This window comes from Microcaecilia unicolor, chromosome 5 (genome assembly GCF_901765095.1).
Source record: "Microcaecilia unicolor chromosome 5, aMicUni1.1, whole genome shotgun sequence".
NCBI lineage: Eukaryota > Metazoa > Chordata > Amphibia > Gymnophiona > Siphonopidae > Microcaecilia > Microcaecilia unicolor.
In genome coordinates this window covers 146,352,645-146,373,396 of record NC_044035.1, presented here as the reverse complement: position 1 = coordinate 146,373,396, position 20,752 = coordinate 146,352,645, and the positions used below count along the sequence as shown (strand labels likewise).

At 40.3% G+C, this 20,752-nt stretch overlaps 1 protein-coding gene across 9 annotated transcripts in view; it reads right to left on the bottom strand.

Annotated features, from left to right (window-relative positions):
- Positions 1-20,752, bottom strand: part of USP54 (ubiquitin specific peptidase 54) — a 479,705-nt gene that overhangs the window by 347,684 nt on the left and 111,269 nt on the right. The window contains exon 3 of one of the 9 annotated variants that reach the window (XM_030203404.1): positions 4,272-4,430. The exons of the other annotated variants lie outside the window; for them this stretch is intronic. The gene's annotated coding sequence lies outside the window, so the exon portion shown is untranslated. The remainder of the gene's footprint in view (positions 1-4,271; positions 4,431-20,752) is intronic. 9 annotated transcript variants of the gene reach the window in all.

Here is a 20,752-nt window from a genome sequence, read left to right as displayed (position 1 = left end):
AATACGTGTTTCCCCGCCCCTTCCCGAGGATGTCCTGCAAGGACGCCCTCAGGAGAATTTGAGCGCCCTGTTCGATTATGCCCCTCCACGTCTTTCTTAATAGCAGAATAGGGATTTTTTCCCCCAGGAACTTGTCCAAATCTTTTTTTAAACCCAAATATGCTAACCGCTGTTACCACATCCTCTGGCAAACAGTTCCAGAGGGTAACTATTTGTTGAGTAAAAAATTATTTCGGTTAGCCAAAGATGAAACGTCTTCTAGAAAGGAACTCCATGAATAGTATTCATAATTTAAGTTACTTATATCTGAAAAAATGAAATAAAAAAGTTTGAGGACATACTAAGATTCACACAGCAACAGGAGCACTTACTGAACTATGGGGCTCATTTTCAAAACAGAGGAATAAAGGAATGACCCCCACCCCTTTCCAAATGGTCACTGCCCCCCCACCCCCATAAGATGTAAAAGAAACACTACATACCAGCCTCTATGATAGCCTCAGATGTTATAGCCAGTCTTATAAGAGCAGCAAGCAGGTCCCTGGAGTAGCCTAGTGGTCAGTGCAGTGCACTATGGAAAAGGGGACCCATGCCCATAATCCACTCTGTTATCAAATCAATTCTTGTGTACCACTAATATCCCCTTTCCAGGGTTCAATGCAGTTTACATTCTAGGTGAGACAAAAGCCAATAATGTTAGTGTGAGGTATGAGAACAATTAGAAACCAGTGGTGTAATGTGAGAGACCAAAAACGTTATAGGAAAGGATAATGGATGATACTAGGAGGTAGAAGTCAATGGATTGTTATGAAGCAGTCTTTGGTAACAGAAAGTTTTTTAGACTCTTCCTGAAGCTAAGGTAGCTGTTTTCTGTTCTGATGGCAATAGGTAGAGAGTTCCATATTTTAACTCCAAGTACAGGGGAAAGAGATTTGAGATCTTTTGATTTCGAATTGTCTTTTTAAACGGTGATGCTAGCATCAGTTGTTCTTTCAGTCTGCTAGAGTGGACCAAACGTAGCAAAGTGGTCTTAGCAGTTCAGAGATGAAACCCTGTAAGATTTGAAAAACTAAACAAGCAGCTTTGAACCTGAGTCTTTCTGCTATGGGAAGCCAATGCAGTTTAAGATGAGTTGAAACACTAGTATATCTATTCAATCTGTATATTGGTCTAGCAGCTGTATTCTGTATGATTTGCAGTTTTTTCTGATATTGACATTTAATACCAAGAAATAGAACGAACCAGTAATCCAAGTGAAGTAGGACTAACATTTGGACTAGTAGCGCAAAGGCTTTTTGGTCGAAGAATGATCTGACTAAACGTAACTGTCTCATTTTGAATAGTGTTTTCTTCCATAGCTGGGTAATATGGGAACAGAAGGTGAGTGAAGAATCAAGCAAGAACCCTAGTACTCTGGTTTGACTACTGGACAAAGATATTGATGATGGGACCTCAACTCCATGATTTTAGAACCACAGGACCTTGCTTTTTTGCGCATTCAATTTCAGTTTATTGGTCAGAGCCAAGGTGCTAACAGCAGTCATGCCATGTGCTACAGACTTGAGTTGTATCTTTGTTTGATGCTGTCACTGGTAAAACAAGCAGGATGTCATCCGCGTAAGATAATAGTAGTTCATTAAGACCTAGGTGTATTGAGGCAAGGGATGACATCAAGAGATTGAACAGTATAGGTGAGATCCCTGCAGGACCCCACAGTTAGGAGATCAGTAGTTGGAAAGCTGGTTGTTTTGCTTGACAGAATAGCTTTGATCTGAAAGGAATTCACTGAACAATTTGATTACAGTCCCTGTTATTCCTATCTGGTCCAGGCGTTTGAGTAGCAATGTGTGGTCAACCACATTGAATGCCGCCGATATACTGAATTGGAAAAGAATTACTTGGTTGTCTTTGCATAGGTGGTGTTTGACATATGTAGTTAGAACTAGCAACAATGTTTCCGTACTATGTGAAGATCTGAAGCCAAATTGTGACCAGTGTAATATAGAAACATTTTCCAGATATAAAGAGAGTTCTTTACCGATGTAGGTTTCTAATACTCTAGTAAAAACAGGTATGCTTGCCACTGGATGGTAGTTTGAAGGCGATGTTACATCTAGCCCAGAACTCTTAAACAACGGAGTGAGAACAATTTTGCCCATATAAGGAGGAAGAGCGCAAGTTTTTAACAGATCATTGAGTAAACAGTTTACTACTTTCATAAGGATGAATTTGAGCAGGTATTTTGGGCACTGATCCAGGGAGCAGTTGGCTCGGGAGCATTACATCCTCAACTGTTAGTGGTTGAAACGATTCCCAGGTTTGGTCAGTTTTAAGTCCTTGGATTGTAGGATCTCCAGCGACTAGGGCTGAACTACGGGTTGGACTATTTTCCTCTGCTGGAGTAGCTTTAGATAGTACAGACCTAATTTGGAGGATCTTATTGGCAAAATGATCAGATAGGTCTTGGGCGGTGGGACATGTTTTCTGTGAACATTTATCATTAGTGGAAGCTATTTTTTTAACTATGGAGAAAAGCTTTTTGTTGTCAAGATCATCTTGACCTATTAGGCTACTATAGTACTGACGTTTTGAATCAGCTATCTTCTTTTGGTAGCGTCAGAAGGCTGACTTCCATTTGGACTTATCAGTAGTATATTTGTTCTTTCTCCATTGCTTTTCAAGGCGTCAATATTCCCTTTTTAGGATGGATAGGTCCTCTGTAAACCATGCTAACTTTCTGGACGTCTTGACCTATTTAGTGGTAAATGGAGCAATTTTTGTCTAGTATAGCTTTCACCTTGGTATCCCAGTGGGATTTGATCAAACCTTGTGTAGGAAATGAGGCAGTGAGGAAATCTGTTAGCTCAGACCAGAAAGTGACCTCTTGATTTTACCTCTGGTGGAGATGAGTTTGGAGGACTTGTGCCTGGTTAAGCTTGACATACAGATATCAATGGTGAAATCCAGTTGGAAGTGGCCAGACCATGGTACTGGCTTCCATTTGAATTGAACTGATCAAGCTATTAGGATAGGAAATCATGAAGTCTAACGTATGGCCTTTTTCATGATTTGCACCCTTGGAAAATGTAGTTAGTTCACAGTTCTTCAGGAATGATTTGAAGTTGTGGACATTGGTGTCTGCATTATTGTCCAAGTGTAGGTTTGAGTCTCCCAGGAAGATAATCCTAGAAAACTGGGACATGGCAGAAGAAGTGATCTCTACAAATCGAGGTTCTGCCTTGGACCAAGCTCCTAGAGGACGGTAAATGAGGAGTAGGGCAATTTGATTTGCCTCTTTTGAATCATCGCAGAATTTCACAGCATATATTCCAGTTCAGGAAAAACCCCAGAACTAAAGACACGTGGAAAAAAAACTCTTAAATATAAGAGTAAGTCCGCCGCCTTTTTTACCCTGTCCTGGAGAGTGACGAATACCATAACCGGGTGGATAGATGTGAGGCAATATTGGATTATCAGCTTCTTTGAGCCATGTTTCTGAGATAAACAGAAAGACCAGATCTGAAAATTCTAGCAGATCCCTGAGTAAGACAGCCTTGTTCCCCACAGCCCAGGCATTGATATAAATGGCGGGGACAGGAGTAAGTTGAGACTTGTGCTCCAAAGGGGAGACTTGTTTGGGTAATTTCAAAAGGTAATGAGTTTTTTTAGGTCGTCGAATGTTAGCCATTTGTTTCTGGTCTGAAACCATAGTAGTGTTCTGATGGTATATATATTGGCATTGTCTAGCAGGTATCTGACATTACAGTTAGGGTGTTTCTTAGTACAGTGTTTTCTAGACGGATTACAGGGATAGGATTAGGCTCTAAGTTATCTTGTAGGCTGCTGCCCAACATGCTCAAAAGGGCTAAACAAATCGATGTGAGCCACTTCATGGTGATAGCTTTTGGAGCTAATTTAAGTCAGTTGGGCTTAGCACTCTTCATCAGTCCTAACTGTGCGCTGTTTCATCAGTCCTAACTGTGCGCTGTTAAAGACTTCAAAACAAAGTCTTCCCTGAGGGTAGAAGCCACTGATGGTGAGGAGAGGTCATAAGGTGGGAAGGAGTGAATGTGCCATTGTGGCAGACTCCAAAATGATTCGCTATTAGATAGGGTTCCTCTTTCAAGCTGCCATTCTTCCATTGTCAGTTGTGCGGCAAGAAGAGAGAGTTTAGAGCAAATTGTCAATTTCCTTTGTTTGATGTTTGAATTATGGTTACAAGTACATAGCTGAGCAGGACAGTATTTGTATGACAGAGGAGAGTAACTGACCTTAAGCACTCTTTGGTTTCCTGTTTCAAGCTGCCATTCTTCCATAGCCAGTCATACAGTTGTGAAAGGAGAGTTGAGCGCAGGTGACAGGCCACAGTGTAGCTCTCATGGTTGCAAACCCAGAGAATTTTCTTTATTCAAGTTGCAGGTTTGGAATTACTACAGGCAATGGAGAGTGGAAGAAGAGGGAAGCTGAGCAGTTCAAGTAATTGAAAGACAAAGGACAGCAACTGACCTTAAGCACTCTTTGGAACGCAGCTAACAGCAATGCTAACGCAGTACTGTTTTTAGATCTCCACAAAACTTGATAATTATCCTTACATATCTTTATTCAGTTAAAAATGTTGCTTCAATATACTGTTTAGCTCTTTTTCTAAATTCATTTAGGGGGTCTTTTACTAAAGATTAGCTCAAGTTATCTGCAGCAGGCTCCACAGGATTAAAATGGGAGCTGCTGCAGATAACTTGAGCTAACCTTTAGTAAAAGATCCCCTTAAACAGTTTTATTTAAGTCAGAAATATTGCTTTTCTTAGTTAAGAATTCACTACATGCAGACTTGCAGAGTATAGCAAAAGACAGTGTCTTTGGAAGCAGTTATAAATGGTGTGGTTAATTATGCAGACAGTATTTGATGAGGGTCTGAGGGCCAGATGCACTAAACGTAACAAGCCATTAACGAGCAAATAGTAAACTGTGGCATGCACAAATGGCTTCTCTGAGCCATTTTCCGATCACGGTAGCAGCTAACGAAAACGGAATGCAGATGAGCAAATTAGTACCCCAATGTGTATAAATCGTATTGTAATGAGATGCACTACCATTTTCCGATTGCCTAACTGTGGAATATCCAACGGGCGGTCTGTACCTCTCGTTGGCGCTGCGCGGGATTTATTCACCTCTAAAAACTTCTATAAAATTAACATACAAAAAAAAAAAATCGGGAAAAAAAACGTCCAAGTGCTCATCAGGGATGTCCTTTATGGACTTCCTTCACTCAAAACCACCAGCCGGAAATCTTTGCCTAGCCACGTCCAAGTGCTTGTCAGGGACGTCATTCTAAAGTGCCTAACATGGACGTCCTTCACAAAAAAAAAAAAAAAAAAAGGACGTCCCTGACGAGCACCTGGACGTTATTCCCCCAGATTTTTTGTGATGGGTGTGAGGACGTCCAAATCAAAAAACTATTTGGACGTCTCTTTTGATTATGCCCCACTTCCAGGTCTCTCTCAGCCAATCACAGCGCGTTTAGCTAACACCAGTGACAGCTAAACGTGCTGTGATTGGCTAAGAGAGACCTGGAGGAGGGGCATCGGACGTGCTGTGCTAACATCCCGGGGCAAGGCGGCCAAAGCAGTAGCTGCCGATAGCTGCCAGGTATGAGTTTGATGACACGGTGTGGAGGGGCTTGAGAGAGAGGTTCTGAACTGCGGACAAGGAGGAAAGTAGAACACTGAAGATCGGTTCCCCGATCCCTGGCTTGCAGATGCAGTTTGCCGCCTGCGGGATGCCTTACAGGGACAGAAGGTGTGCCTCGGTAGAGATATGCTTTTTTTTTTTTTTTTTAGTGACGAACATCCATAAAGGACGTCCTTGGCATGCGCAGAGCAGCCAGCATAACGCTTGGCTGCTCTGCACATGCTCGACCGGCCGACTGGCTTCCAAGGGAATAGAGAATGCAAGTGAGCTACAACGAGCAGCTCATTTGCATTCCATTTCCTTGATGCATGGCTGTTCCCTACCGATTCGCTATGGAATCGGTAAGGGAATGGCTCTTCCGAGGACCTTAGTGCATCTGACCCTGAGTCCCTTTGAAGTATCAGCTTCCTAGGAAGAGGAGCACTGTTGTTGCTTCAATAAAGACTTTTTATTTAGAATGAGATATGAAGTCAGTCAGCTAATTCTACCTATATTTTGTACTTTTAAAACTTGAAACAAGGTAATTTGGTTTTGAAGTCCAGTATCTAATATTTAACAGGCACTTCTGTTCACTAGAGACATACATCAACTGGCTGTGTTTCACTTCTGTGAAATAGTTTGGAAGTTTTAATGCTGAGGAAGCTTCAGCAGGATATCAGAAATTTACAGATAAGTTATAGATATGAACTTTAACTCACAAGTTGTAGTGATGGTTTCAATTTGCAGTTTATGACCATGATGTCCTTTGTTCCAATTGATGCAGATCTCTGGAGGCTTTTTTAGTTGTAGATCCAGCTCATATCACAAGCAAAGAGAACAGGTGCTTGCTTGAAAAATGCAGAGGCGCGAAAAGTTGCACTTGTCCAAACAAATGAAATTAACTAAGGAGCCCTTTTACTAAGCCGCGTAGGCGCCTATGCATACCAAATTGGAGTTACCGCCCAGTTACCGCGTAGCCCTTGCGGTAATTTCATTTTGGCATGCGTCTGCTACACGCATCTGAAAAAATATTTTTTATTTTCTGGTATGCCAAGTGGCATTTGACGCACATAGGTCATTACCGCCTGGATTCTTTACCGCTAGGTCAATGGCTGGCGGTAAGGTCTCAGACCCAAAATGGACAAGCGGCAATTTTGACGCACATCCATTTTCGGCAAAAAAAAAAGCCTTTTTTACAGGCGTGCTAAAAAATGGATCAGAACGCGCCCAAAACCCACACCTACACTACTGCAAGCCATTTTTCAGTGCGCCTTTGTAAAAGGACCCCTAAGTGAAGGAAGCAAACTCTAAATAAAAGTAGCACTCAGGACTGGTTCCCAGACACAGACAGAGCAAAAGTATGTAAACTTTGGCCAGTAAATAAGCTAATAGTTTATTTAACCTGGATTATAGGAGCTCGATGTGAACACATCCTCACCCCGGTGTAAAGTGTGAGCCCACCAAAACCCTACTGTACCCACAGAGAGTGACAACTGCAGCCATAAAAGCTATTGTAGTGGTATACAGTTGGGTACAGGTTTTTGGTGGGTTTTGGAGGGCTCACTGTACAATTGGAGTGGAGGAGTGGCCTAGTGGTTAGAGTATAGAGCTGAAATCCAGAGGTGGCCGGTTCAAATCCCACTGCTGCTCCTTGTGATCCTGGGCAACTCACTTAACCCTCCATTGCCGCAGGTTCCAAATTTTGAGCCCTCCAGGGACAGGGAAATACCCAGTGTACCTGAATGTAACTCACCTTGAGCTACTACTGAAAAGGTGTGAGCAAAATCCAACAAAAGTAAATAAATAAATATAAGGGAGCAATGGTGAAATGTGTACATGGGAGCTTTTATGTGGTCCACCCCAGCACCCCCCAGGGTGCCCCACAGCTCTGCTGGGATGTCTGTGTGGCCAGGCTGCTAAGAATACTGGCTCCTCCTACATACCAATGGCTTGATTTTATGCGATTTTCACTTAGACGTTTTTCCCCCCGAAAATAGACCAAAAAGATAAACACACAAAAACATCTAGCAAGTGTCCATTTTCAAAACAAAAAAAAAAATTTTTGTTTTGAAAATGGCTATATTTGCTATTCAGATTCTGAACGTTTTGAGCAAAACGTCCAAAGTCAGACTTAGATGTCCTATCGAAAATGCCCCTCAACATCTTCTACCGGATGTTTATGGACCTTTTCAAGCTTCCAGTGTTGAGTGAGAAAGGGGATTCACCTTAATAAATGCCATTAAAACCAAGATGAGAAACTGGCTAGAAGCTGAATACCTTGACAATTTAATGAGGAAACAGTGTTAACCTAGATAGTGTTTATAATTTGTGGAAACAGAGAGAAAGGTGGGAAACAGTTTTTGCTGTGTGATTTGTTAAATATCCATTTTTTTTCTGTATGTTCACCTGTGTCAAGTCACAAGTGGTATGTTTTACTGGTTATACTCCCAGCCTGGGAACCCACTCAGAGCCGAATATAAGACACAACAGTGATCCAAAACTGTGCTGCATGTATTACTACTTGTTTATTGAAGAGGTATATGACACCTGTAAACTGAAATATTTTTTTATTTTACACTTTTCTGGGGCCTGAATAGTTTACATAAACATGCCATTTCAATAAATATATTTCAAATGTGTTTTGTAATGAATTACTATATTGCATGCAACTGAAAATGTTTGCACATGAAAAAAAAATTGTTCATGTCAAACCAGATGGGAATTATGCCCTTAATCCCTTTCTGAAGTATGACATTTATTTCATTTGATACACAACTTTTGGAATTAGTATTTATCAAACAGTGCTCCCTACCCTAATTTGAAGAAGCATATAGTAAAGTTTAAGATTATTTTGTTTCCATATGATTTTGATGCATGTGGACTGTTTTAAAAAATAGCACATAAAGGTTTGGTTTTATATTTGAGCAGCTGAAATCTTATGTGGAAGAAACCCTAACGGATGAAAGTAAGAAAATAAAATTATGTTTAGAGTAAAACATCAAAACCATCCTCCACACCCTACTTCTGAAGCAGGTACAGATGGGAATACAAACATGCATCCTAAAAATAAAGCCAAAGGCCTAAATTATCGAAGATTGCTCATATTGTGTACATGTGGGGAAACCCTATGATTCACCTTACATATCCTAGCATGAGAAACTAATAAAAGGTGAAGATAACTGAGTCAATCATAATCAAACTTGGAATCAAGTATGCTTCTGAACCGACTACTCAGACATTGTGAGCGGTTTATTTCATCTTCCACTGGATTACAGCATAGACTCACATACTCTCCAAAGGCATTCAGAAAGCAATATTTATTTATTTATTACATTTGTATCCCACATTTTCCCACATAGCAGTAGACTCAATGTGGCTTACAGGTTCCGGAGAGGAGAGTACCAACATCGGGAATATATACAGAGTGGAAAATAGGGTAACAGTAGGTGCAAGGAAGCTGATAAGGTTCCGGAAAAGAGAATACAACTCTGGAACGAATATATAGTAGCATATAGAGAGAAGTAATCCCAATGAAGCTGATAAGTCTGCGGGGATTGAGACACAATCACAGCTACCTTTAATGCAGAAAAGGCCTTTGATAAGGTCATATGAGATTACATTTTCTGGGACTTGTGGGAGTTCAGTACCTAGGGACAATTCCTGACTTAGGTATGGATGCTCTATAATAATCCCACAATAGCTCATTAACAGTAGGCTTACGGGAAAATTTTTCCTGATTCGTGGTATGAGACAGGAATGATACCCATCTCCTTTAGTATTTGTGTTGTCACTGGAACCTTTAGCTACCAAAATAAGATAAAATGAATGGTTGCGGAAGGAAAAGGAAACACAAAAAAAAGGGGGGGGGGTAAAAAAAGGAAACCACAAAGCAAGGGGGTAGGGGTAGGAAAAAAAAGAAGTGAAAGGGGAAAGGGGAGGGAGAGAGGAAGGAGGGGGTAAGGGGAGGAACAATGGGAGAGTGAAAAGGAAGGGGTAGGGAAAAAAAAGAAGTGGAAGAGGAAAGGGGAGGAACAATGGGAGAGTGAAAAGGAAGGGGTAGGGAAAAAAAGAAGTGGAAGGGGAAAGGGGAGGAACAATGGGACAGTGAAAAGGAAGGGGGTAGGAAGAGGGGTGAAAAAAGGGAGGGACAATGGGAGAGTGGAAAAGAAGGGTGGGGGCGGAAAAAGGAAAGGGGAAGGCGGCCATAAAAAAAGAGGAAGGCAAGGGATAAAGAAAAACTAAGAAAAAAGAAATGATCATAAAGAAGAAAAATAGGAAAAAAGTGAAAAAAGAAAGAGATGAAAGTGAGTGCACGGGAAAAGCAGGGGAAAGGGGGTCACATGATGCAGCCTGCCTGAACAGACACAGGTGAGTGGGACTCTGCCAATCACCCCCCAAAAATCAGCTAAATATCGATACCTACCTTTCACAACTCGCAACAAGTATCTATAAAAGCAGAGGGCTTCGAGTTGACTTGGTTCTGCAGCCTTGTTTGGTCCTGGCATGCCTATCAGATCTGCAAAGGCAGCCCGAGAAAATGCTAAGTCCCCAGTCTCAAAGATGGTGTAGGAGAAGGCAGCTTTTATGGTTTCAGCAGGGAACTATGTTGAGGAAATCACCCACTTAGTTTCTGCTGCTTTAGCAGTCAGTTTAAACAAATTGAGACATAGTTTGAAGTACATTTTGGAGTCGTCATACCTCAGGGTCAGGCAGTCATAAAATCTTTCAGATTACAAAAAAAGTGGGTTTTTCTCATCAAACAAGGGTGCAATCCAGCATAATGCTTTTCATCTGAAGAGGAGACAAAGCCCACAGAAACTCTCTTAATACTTCTTGATTGCCATAAATCTTTCAGGTAAAGGCTCCTGAAAAGTTACTAATTTCATCTGAGTACGGGCCTAATTTACTTTCTTAACGCGTGAATTCACAGAATCTCTAAACCAGATCATGGACTGAACAACCATGATCTAGAGCAGGCTTGAAACAAGGATTCCGGGTTATAAATCCAAGGATTCGACAAGGAAAACATTTTAAATAAGAGTTCCAGAATATTAGTCACATAAATTATAAGGTAGGATCATGGCACAAGAAAAGTCTTTGGAATAAATCTCCAGAGTAGGAGTCAATATTTTCACAAGGCAAAAATTCAGAAAAGTTTTCCATGGAACTGGGGAAAATGGAATTTTTAGCTTAGACTTTGCAAGCATTCTAATTAGCAGGCAGGCTCAACCCCTTACACCTGGAACTACTGACTTTGCAGAGGGAGAGAGAGAAAAAGAAAAGTCCAGAAAATCTGAATATGAAGGTTTCTTTTCCTTCTAAAAGCTAAGTAGGCACTCAAATTTGAGTGCTTCATTATGAGACAATTATGCATCCACTAATATTTAAAGTTGATGGCAGTATTTCAGCTAAGTACTGGAAAAAATTGAGACACAATCACAGCTACCTTTAATGCAGAAAAGGCCTTTGATAAGGTCATATGAGATTACATTTACTAGGACTTGCGGGAGTTCAGTATCTAGGGACAATTCCTGACTTGGGTGTGGATGCTCTATAATAATCCAACAATAGCTCATCAACAGTAGGCTTTCGGGGAAATTTTTCCTGATTCGTGGTATGAGACAGGAATGACACCCATCTCCTTTACTATTTGTGTTGTCACTGGAACCTTTAGCTACAAAATAAGATAAATGAATGGTTATTCTGGGATATGGATTGGAGTACAGGATTAATCTATTTGCAGATGACATGCTCTTATTTATTGATGAAGCCAACAAGAACTTGCCGAAGGTAATTCGCTAGATAGAGAAATTTAGATGTTTCTTGGGTCTGCAAATTAACTTTGGCAAATTGAAGGTCCTACCTGTTTCTCAGCCCTGAATGTGTAGCAAATTGTTTCAATTCCCACTGACCCGGGCGGGATAGGTTGAAGTATTTAGGGATTTGAGTGCCAATATGACTTGGACATACACCAAAAAAGTAGTGGATAAACTTTAGTCCATAGGCAATTCACTGACAAACTACCATAAAATACAAAAATTTAAAAACTTTAAAAAAACTAAGGCACTAAACTGAAAAGCATGCACTCAGAAACTGTGAATGAAGAGAGACAGATGGTCCCGCACTTTCGTGGCGGGCGAGAAAGCACTGCCGCATGTGCGGTGGGAGCGCTGCTGCAAGCTCTTAAAGACATAGTAAACTGTAACATCATTCCGCATCGTGGATGATTTCACCCACATATGTGAATGAACCGGCCTGCTTATCCTTGGAGAAATTGAATTTCCATACAGACACAAAAGTTACAAGCAAACCATAGTAAGAAAATAATGTGTACTCTGAACATCTTCTACTAGACCTCAAAAATTAAGTGGAAATGAGCCACTCAGAACAATGCAAGGCAAATTTATTGTTTTATTTTTTTCATTTGCAAGTTACACTTATAAAACAGAAAACTGGCAGGTAATACATTTGCATATTAATTTTAACAAAGAAAAAGAAAAACAATAAAGCTTTAATATACCTTCTTAGACCACAATATAAAGTGGGGGGTGAAGAACACTTAATAGGAGTATATTAAGGAAACAAACAAAAGTCAAATAGCAAATGGCCTGACCTTAACCTGACAATATTAAACACCGTCATTAGTATGCAGTCTATTTAATGATTTTCTTAGCTTCTATAAATGATCGCAAATGACTAGGATAAAAAAAAATGTATTTGTTGCCCTGGTATTTCACACAACATTTACAAGGGTAAGCCAGTAAAAATGAGGCTCCCATTGCCTTAATCTCCTCTCTAAAAGCCAAAAAGGCTTTACGTCGTTCTTGAGTAGTCTTTGCAACATCTGGAAATACCCAGATCTTTTGTCCACAAAAAGGTTTTGAGGAATTTTTAAAGTATACTTTCATCAAGGAGTTCAAATCCTGTTCGAAGACAAAAGAAATAAGCAATGTTCAACGTTCCTTAACCTCTGATAAAGAATCTTCAAGGAGCTCTGATATATTCAAAGTGTCCATTTCTAAGTTTTGATCTTGAGGAACTCTATTATCTGAGGATTTTAAAACAGGAAGATAATATATTTTATTGACCGGTGGAATTGCAGCTTGTGGATATTTAAGAATTTCTACCAGGTATTTTTTTTAAAGAAATCTAGCGCTGATATCCCTCTGGCCAACGGAAAATTTAACATTCTTAAATTCAGTCTCCTGTTAAAGTTTTCAAATTGTTCTATTTTGCGAGCAATCATAGTTTTGTCCTTAATCAGCATCTCCGTAGTAACTTTTAAAGTTTGATGTTCAGCCTGAATTTGTGTTACTCGTGTCAACATATCTTGCTTAACATCTTCAAGAGCTAAGGTTAAAGAATCTACTTTATTCACTAACATTGTAGTTTCTTGTGACACTTTGGTAACTGTAGCCGTTAAATTTTGTAATATAGTCCAAATAGATTGCAAAGTTACCTCCCTGGGAGCTTCCACGTCTGCTTCCATGTTTGTATCCTCTATGTTCCGAGATGTGAAGCTGCCAAACCAGGCTAAGCCGCTGCCGACTTCCGGTGCTGCTAGCCGTTGTAACTCATCTCGACGAAACGCAGGACAGGGTGGTATGGCGAATTCCGGCGAAGAGAGTGATATTTCATTCCCAGAAAAGGCTGTCGCTCCTCCGACAGCCTGAACAGCGGGACTCAACGTTCCGGTATTAGTCCGGGAGTCAGAGGCGTAACGAAGGATCGTCTGTTGGACTGGCGAAGAGGTTCTTGCCGGCGGCAGCGCGGCTTTCACCACTGCCTTCCTTTTAGTATGTTGCATTAAGCTTTCTTAGAATAAAACAGTTCACTGTGGCAAAACGAAGGTTCCAGTACTCACAACCCACTCGCACGCTCTCCAACTCAGGTCGCCATCTTAACTCCGCCCCCCGCAAGGCAAATTTATAACAGGAACGTCAGATGAAAACACATATGGATCAAATCCTTCGTATCTGGGTTGAATCCATGAGGTCTTGGCACATCACATTCTATACAACCTATTGTCCTGGAAATTTCATAAATACTTTGGGTCATATGAAATACACTTTATACCAGAATACTTAAACACGCTGAGGGATGGTGAAAAAAATCTCTCCACCAAAATTAAGCACTTCTTCATGCATCTGCATGAACACCGTCCACCTGTTCTATGTCTCTTTGCTGAAATCAGAAAATATTCATATTCACTAACCCATGAACAAATCATCCCTATCTCTCCAAACATATAAAGAGTGACTTAATGGCTCTGGAAGAAAGGGTGAAGCACACAGGTGCACAAGTGGTGCTCTCAATGATCCTCCCTGTTGAGGGTAAAGGCCTAGGTAGAGAAGCTTGCATCCTGGAGATGAAAATGTGGCTGCACAGATGGTGTCGTCAAAAGCATTTTGTCTTCCTGAACCATTGGATGCTTTTCCAAAGGCTGCTGAGCAAAGATGTTGTCCATCAATCAAAGAAGGTAAGAAGTGTCTTCAGCACAAGTCTGGCTAACTTACTGATGAGGACTTTAAACTAGAATCATTGGGGTAGGGTGATCAAAGCCCCCAGGTAAGTGCAAACTCTCGGGTAAGTGAAACATTAAATACATCTACACAAATGGGAAAAGGGGCAATATCTGGAAAGTAGTAAATACTAATGCCTGAAGTATGAGAAATAAGGTTTTATATCTTGATGCTGTGATTTGGATTTAGTGGTGATCACAGAGACATAGTTCACAGGGAACCATGACTGGGATATAGTTATACTGGGCTATAATTTGTTCAGAAAGAGAGGGTAGGAAGAAAGGGAGGGGGGAGCAGCATTATATGTTAAAGATCATATTAAAGCCACACAATTGCAGGACCTACAGGTTTAGGAAGAGGCACTGTGGATCAATCTGGAAAGCGGAAATGGCAAATGTATTTACATTGGTGTGATATACAAGCTTCCTTCACAGACAGAAGAAACAGACAGATTTAACATTCAAAATGTAGTTGTGAAAGGGGAAGTACTACTAATAGGTGATTTTAATATGCCAGATACTGATTGGGGAATCCCTACTGCGGGGTCTTTAGAAGTAGGGAAATCCTGGGTTCTCTACAGCAGGAATGATTCCAGCAGTTGGTAATGGAATCCAAGCGGGATGGAGCCATAATGGACAGTGCTTACTCAAGGGGAGAGTGTTTCTAATGTTACAGGTGATCACTTGGCATCCAGTGATCACCAGATGGTGTGGTTGAATTTTAAAATAGGTGTGGAGAGGGTTCATTCAAAAGTGAAGGTTTATAGACTAAAAAAAACAAAAATAACTTTATTTAGATTGCCTCAAGGACTTGTTGTCTGGATGGGAACATCTGAAGAAGCTGGAAAGCACACAAACAGGCTTATCTTCTAAACAGAAGGGCGCCAGTCTTTCAACACAAATCGGGAGATGGGCGTCCTTCTCCCAGGGTAGCCCAAATCGGCATAATCGAAAACCAATTTTGGGCATCCTCAACTGCTTTCCGTCGTGGGAACGACCAAAGTTTAATCCCAAAAAATGCAGGGTCATGCACTTGGGTCGCAAAAATCCAAGGGAACGGTACAGTTTAGGGGGTGTTGTGCTTCAGCGTGCGAAGGAACAGCGGGACTTGGGGGTGATTTTGTCTGACGACCTTAAAGCTTTCAAACAGGTAGAAAAAGCAACTACCAAAGCCAGAAGGATGCTTGGGTGCATAAAGAGAGGCATGACCAGCAGAAAAAATGAGGTAATAGTGCCGTTGTATAAGTCTCTAGTGAGGCCTCATTTGGAGTACTGCGTGCAGTTCTGGAGGCTGCACCTAAGGAAAGATATAAACAGGACAGAGTCGGTCCAGAGGACGGCTACGAAATTAGTAAGCGGTCTTGAATGCAAAAATTATAGCGACAGGCTTATGAACCTCAACATGTATACGCTGGAAGAGAGGAGGGAGACATGATAGAAACGTTTAAATATCTCAAGGGCATTTATGTACAGGTAGAGAGCCTTTTTCAAATGAAGGAGAGCTCTGGAATGAGAGGGCATACGACAAAGTTAAGAGGGAATAGGCTTAGGAGTAACCTAAGGAAGTATTATTTCACAGAAAGGGTGGTGGAAGCTTGGAATGGCCTCCCGGTGGAGGTGGTGGAGTCGAGGACTGTTCCAGAATTTAAAAAGGCATAGGATAAGCATGTGGGATTGCTTAGGAACAGGAAGAATTAGGGGTTACAGAGGATGGGCAGACTGGATGGGTGATATGGCCTTTATCTGCCATCATGTTTCTATGTTTCTAGTACAGAATCCTTATCAGACTCACATACAAAGGAGATGAGGGATATAGGATACTGGACCCACCCCCACCTCAAACCCTAAGACTGCCCAAGAAATGCTGCAAGATTGAGGTTGTCCACAGAGATCAGAGATGTCTTTGATACAGGCATGGTGGCTCCCCCTCTTTTATCTTGATTTGACACAAAGGGTAAATTAAAACCTTGTTTAGAGGCAAGATAGAGGCACTTAAAATTGAACTGGAGTCTATCAAGAACTGCTTGTTCTCTGAGAAACACAGTTTAACATTTCAGTATATAATTGTCTGACCGGGATAGCTTTTTCAATTTGTAGTAAATTGTTTCAACTCTCTCTGTTTTAATTTTTGATTATTTAACTTTTCATTTTCAATCATGTTTACTGCCATTTTATTATTCATTGATTTGTTTTGTAGTTCATTTAGTAGATATTTAAACACTTGCTTACTGTAAGTCTGAGGTCTTACTCTTAATTTCCCTGGTGGCCACTGCAGAGAGAAGAGGCCGGCGCCACCAACTTTTGAAAAACAAGAAAGGAAGGTAGATTCAGGGAAGGCGGTTGAGGAAGGAAGGGCAGGGGGGAGACGCCAGACTGCAGCTGGTGTTGGGGGGGTGGAAAGAAGCGAGATGCTGCTTCGTGAAGAGTGTCGCCTAAGACCCCTGCCTCAGTTGGCCACTACTGATCCTAACCTCCTGAGCCCCAAGCATATTTCACCAAACCTTCCTAAATTCTGGATAGGTATTGTTTGTCAGTGCTTTAATCCAGCTCTGCCCATGCAACTGATAATAGTTGGCAATACTCATACCAACCAATAAGAAACCAGAATGATTCAATCAGAAAATTTCTCTTTTTTATTTTTTTTTTATTTATTTATATTTTTAATTACATCAAGAGCATCTTGAATACAGATAAAGATGATTTAGTATCTTAAAACAAAGATTATCAAAACATAAACTTTAAGGCAATTCAAAAAATAGGGAAAAAGATCCATTACTCATCTATAGTCCACAATTAACAGGGGGTTTCCACATTTTTAGGAAAATCTGTAAATTTCAGAAGCCAACTTCTAAAATCAAATCATGGTGGCCGGTTTAAGCTATCCAGACAATATAAACTATCTATGGGGTTGATGTTACTATTGTCTCTGGTAATGGCTGAGGCAGGTCTCCCAGCTTTACTTCTAAAAAGGAATTCAGTTGACTTGCCTCAAAAAATACATACTTGATTGAATTTATTTTTATCACACATTTGCAAGGAAAGTTCAGCCAAAATAATGCACCAAGTTGCATTACTTTTGGTCTCAATTTAAGAAATTCCTGTCTTTTTTTCTGGGTAGTTCTAGAGACATCCGGGTACATTCTAATATTACAATTAAGGAAACCTGGTCTTTTATTAAGAAAAAATTGTTTAAGTATCCAGTCTCTATCCGGTTGAAGTATGAAAATCACTTTGAGTGTTGCAGTTGTCAGGTCCACATTGTCTCCCTCAATAATTTGAGTCAAATTTAAGTCCAAAGATTGAACATTTGCATCTTCTTTTTGTAATAGTTCTTTCTTCCGAAATGGTTCTACATAGAAAATCTTTGAAATTGGTGGATGTGATTTTTCTGGAATTTTTAGAACTTCTGTTAAGTACTGTTTGAAGGTTATCAATGGAGAAATGGCAATCTGCTTAGGAAAATTTATCAGTCTAAGAGCATTTGAGCGTTGATAATTCTCTAGTATTTCCACTCTGTTTTGAAGATACAAGTTTTCTTTAATTAAATTCAATTGAATTTGCTGAGAATTTTTTATTGCGGAAGAATTAATTTCCACCTCTTTGCCCAAAGACATCACTTTCTTATCTATTTCAACAATCTTTTCATTATCACAGTTAAATTTCTTATCTAATTGAGAAAACTTTTGTATAAATAAAGTTTCTAAACTTACAAGTGCTTCCCAAATGTTGTCCAAGGAAATTTGTTGAGGTTTTTCAGGCAAAAGTGATCTATTTGAAGTATCCAAAGTAAGAAACGAAGAAAAAACTGGTTGAGCTGCCACTGCTCCGTGTTCTTCCTCAGAGGCTGCTTCTCCTCCCCCCACCTCTGCTGTTTGCACAGCAGGATTCATCGGCGTTTCAGGCGTCGACCCAGCACCCGCTCCAGGAGACCCCGTCGCGTCCTGCGCCTCTGGAAGTCTCCGGACTGAGTTCAACGCCGTAGCCGGCATAGGAGGAGGGATCCTCATCTCGGGGCTGAAGGATGTTTCTTGTTCAAGCTGAGGGAACGGGAGACCTCTCCCCAAACCCTCAAGCAGCGAACCAGACCCCGTCGGTGTGCCCGGAAGAAGGAAGCGCTCCATAGTCACAGCTCCAGGTAAATGGGGGGTAGCGGGTCCTCCTCGCGATTTACCTCTCCGTTTAGGCATGTTTTAGAAATGTCCGGTAACAAAGAAAAGGGGAGTTACGAGCAAGTAAGAATGGAGCAACCTTCCTAGCTTGTTACTCAGCTGCCATCTTGCCCCAAGAGTCGTCCAGAAAATTTCTCAGTAGGAATAACAACAAAGAAAATGAAACATATCTGAATAATTTAAAATGCAGTAAATCACAACTAGGCAATTAGTTGTAATCCTTGTAAGTATATACTTATGGGAATGGTGTAGTTTACAGGAAGGTAACTTCTGGGAATAAAAGCAGTTTGCAGGGTGGTGGACAGTGGCAGATGAGTATTTTGGGGGGTTGGGGTAGTTTGTGACTTGTTGGGGGAGAAGAGGGTTAGGTTTTGGATGTGAGAGCAGTTTGTGGAGCGGTGAAACAGCTGGTGAGTAAAATGTCATGGATTTTACATACTTTCTGTGGTACAACCAAAGCAGTTTACATTTATTATATGCAGGTATTTTTTCTGTGTTTTGTGGACTCGCAATGTAAGTTTTTGTACCTGGGGAAATGGAGGTTTAAGTGACTTGCCCAGAGTCACCAGGAGCTGCAGTGGAAATCAAAACCAGTTCCACAGGTTCTCAGCTCACTGCACTAACCATTATTTATTTTTATTTTATTTTTTACATTTGTATCCCACATTTTCCCACCTGTTTGCAGGCTCAATGTGGCTTACATAGTACCGGAAAGGCGTTCGCCAACTCCGGTATGAACAAGTACAAAGTGATGTTGTGGTACAATAAGGTTCATGTGGAACAGACACATTAGGGAATCGTAGAGCGGAAGAGTTATGTTATGTCCATTACGTGCTTTGGTTTCGTTGTGTTGCAGAGATCAGGCATTTAAGTTGGGTCAGTAGGGTATGCCTTTTTGAACAGGTTAGTTTTTAGTGATTTCCAGAAGTTTAGGTGGTCATACGTTGTTTTCACGGCTTTTAGTAATATGCTAACTCCTCCCTGATTTTCACATCAGGAGAAGAGCAATTTGCTAGAGGATAGTTTTTGGGAGTGGGGCAGTTTGAGGGGATGCAGGATGCCAGCCAATTTGCTAGAATTCTTTTGGCAACTGGTACGTCATTTCTGTTGGGATCAAAGGAGATATCAAAAGAAATAAAACTGTGTAGACTTCCTCAATGCCTCCATTCTTTTGAAGTAATATGCAAGGGCCTATTTATAGACTGTTATGAGGTTTGGAAACAATGTAGAAACACTACACCTCACTTATGTGAAAAGGTGTTATCACCTTAGGATGAATACAAGAACTACTCTGTTACGATGAAATTTTTGTGTATAGTTTTTGTTACAATACTGGTATTTCACTCACTCTTCTAGCAGAGGTAACAGCTACTAGGAAGAACACCTTAGATTGTAAGCTCTTTGAGCAGGGACTGTCTTTCTTCTATGTTTGTGCAGCGCTGCGTACACCTTGTAGCGCTATAGAAATGCTAAATAGTAGTAGTAGCATATTAACATTACATTAAAATATTCATATTCCACTAGGCCATCCCTAGAAAATCACAGTAATATATTGGTTAAAAATTACCTAATACAAACTTCTTGAATAAGCACGTCTTCAGAGCTTTCCTATACATTTTATAGTCATTAATCATCCTAATGTCTGAGGGCAAAGAATTCCGTATCAGAGGGGCTTAATAATGTATAGCAGCCTAAATATGCTATGTTACAATAATCCATCCTAGATAAAATAAGGACTTGGACTAAGACAAAAAAATGAAGAGGTCAAAGAATTTTCTGATATTTCTTAATTTCCTCAGTACTAAGAAATAACTTTTTATTAATAGATTAACCTGTTTTTCCATAGTAAATAGGCTGTCTATCTGAACTAATACTCAAGCTGAAGTCTCAAATTTATAGTTGAGAACATCAATCACAAAAGTCAGATTTGTTAATACCTCCGCTGGTGGACCTATCCAAAACAATTATCTTTAAATGTAAATTGATACATATTTCTTCACTATAGGCAGACATAGTTTGATTCCCGACAAATCATTAACATTATCATGTGGTAGAGGACGAATAGCTGTGATATCAACAGCATATATATAAGCAAGAAACACTGACCCTGTCAAGTTCAATGCCCAAGGACTTCATCGTAAGTTTTTACAAAATTGGGGAAAGTTAGGAGCTTAGCACAGATTTTCAGAACTACACTCATAAATTAGGCTATTGTATTGTATTTTTATTAATTGATTTCTATTCCACTTTTAATAAAGAGGCTACAAGGCAAATTACATACAAAAATAACCTCATATAAGAAGGAATTTACAATAAAAATCAATAATAAATTGACTACTTGAACAGTCTAATACAGTAACAATATCATTTCTACCAGTCAAATAAAATCATAAAT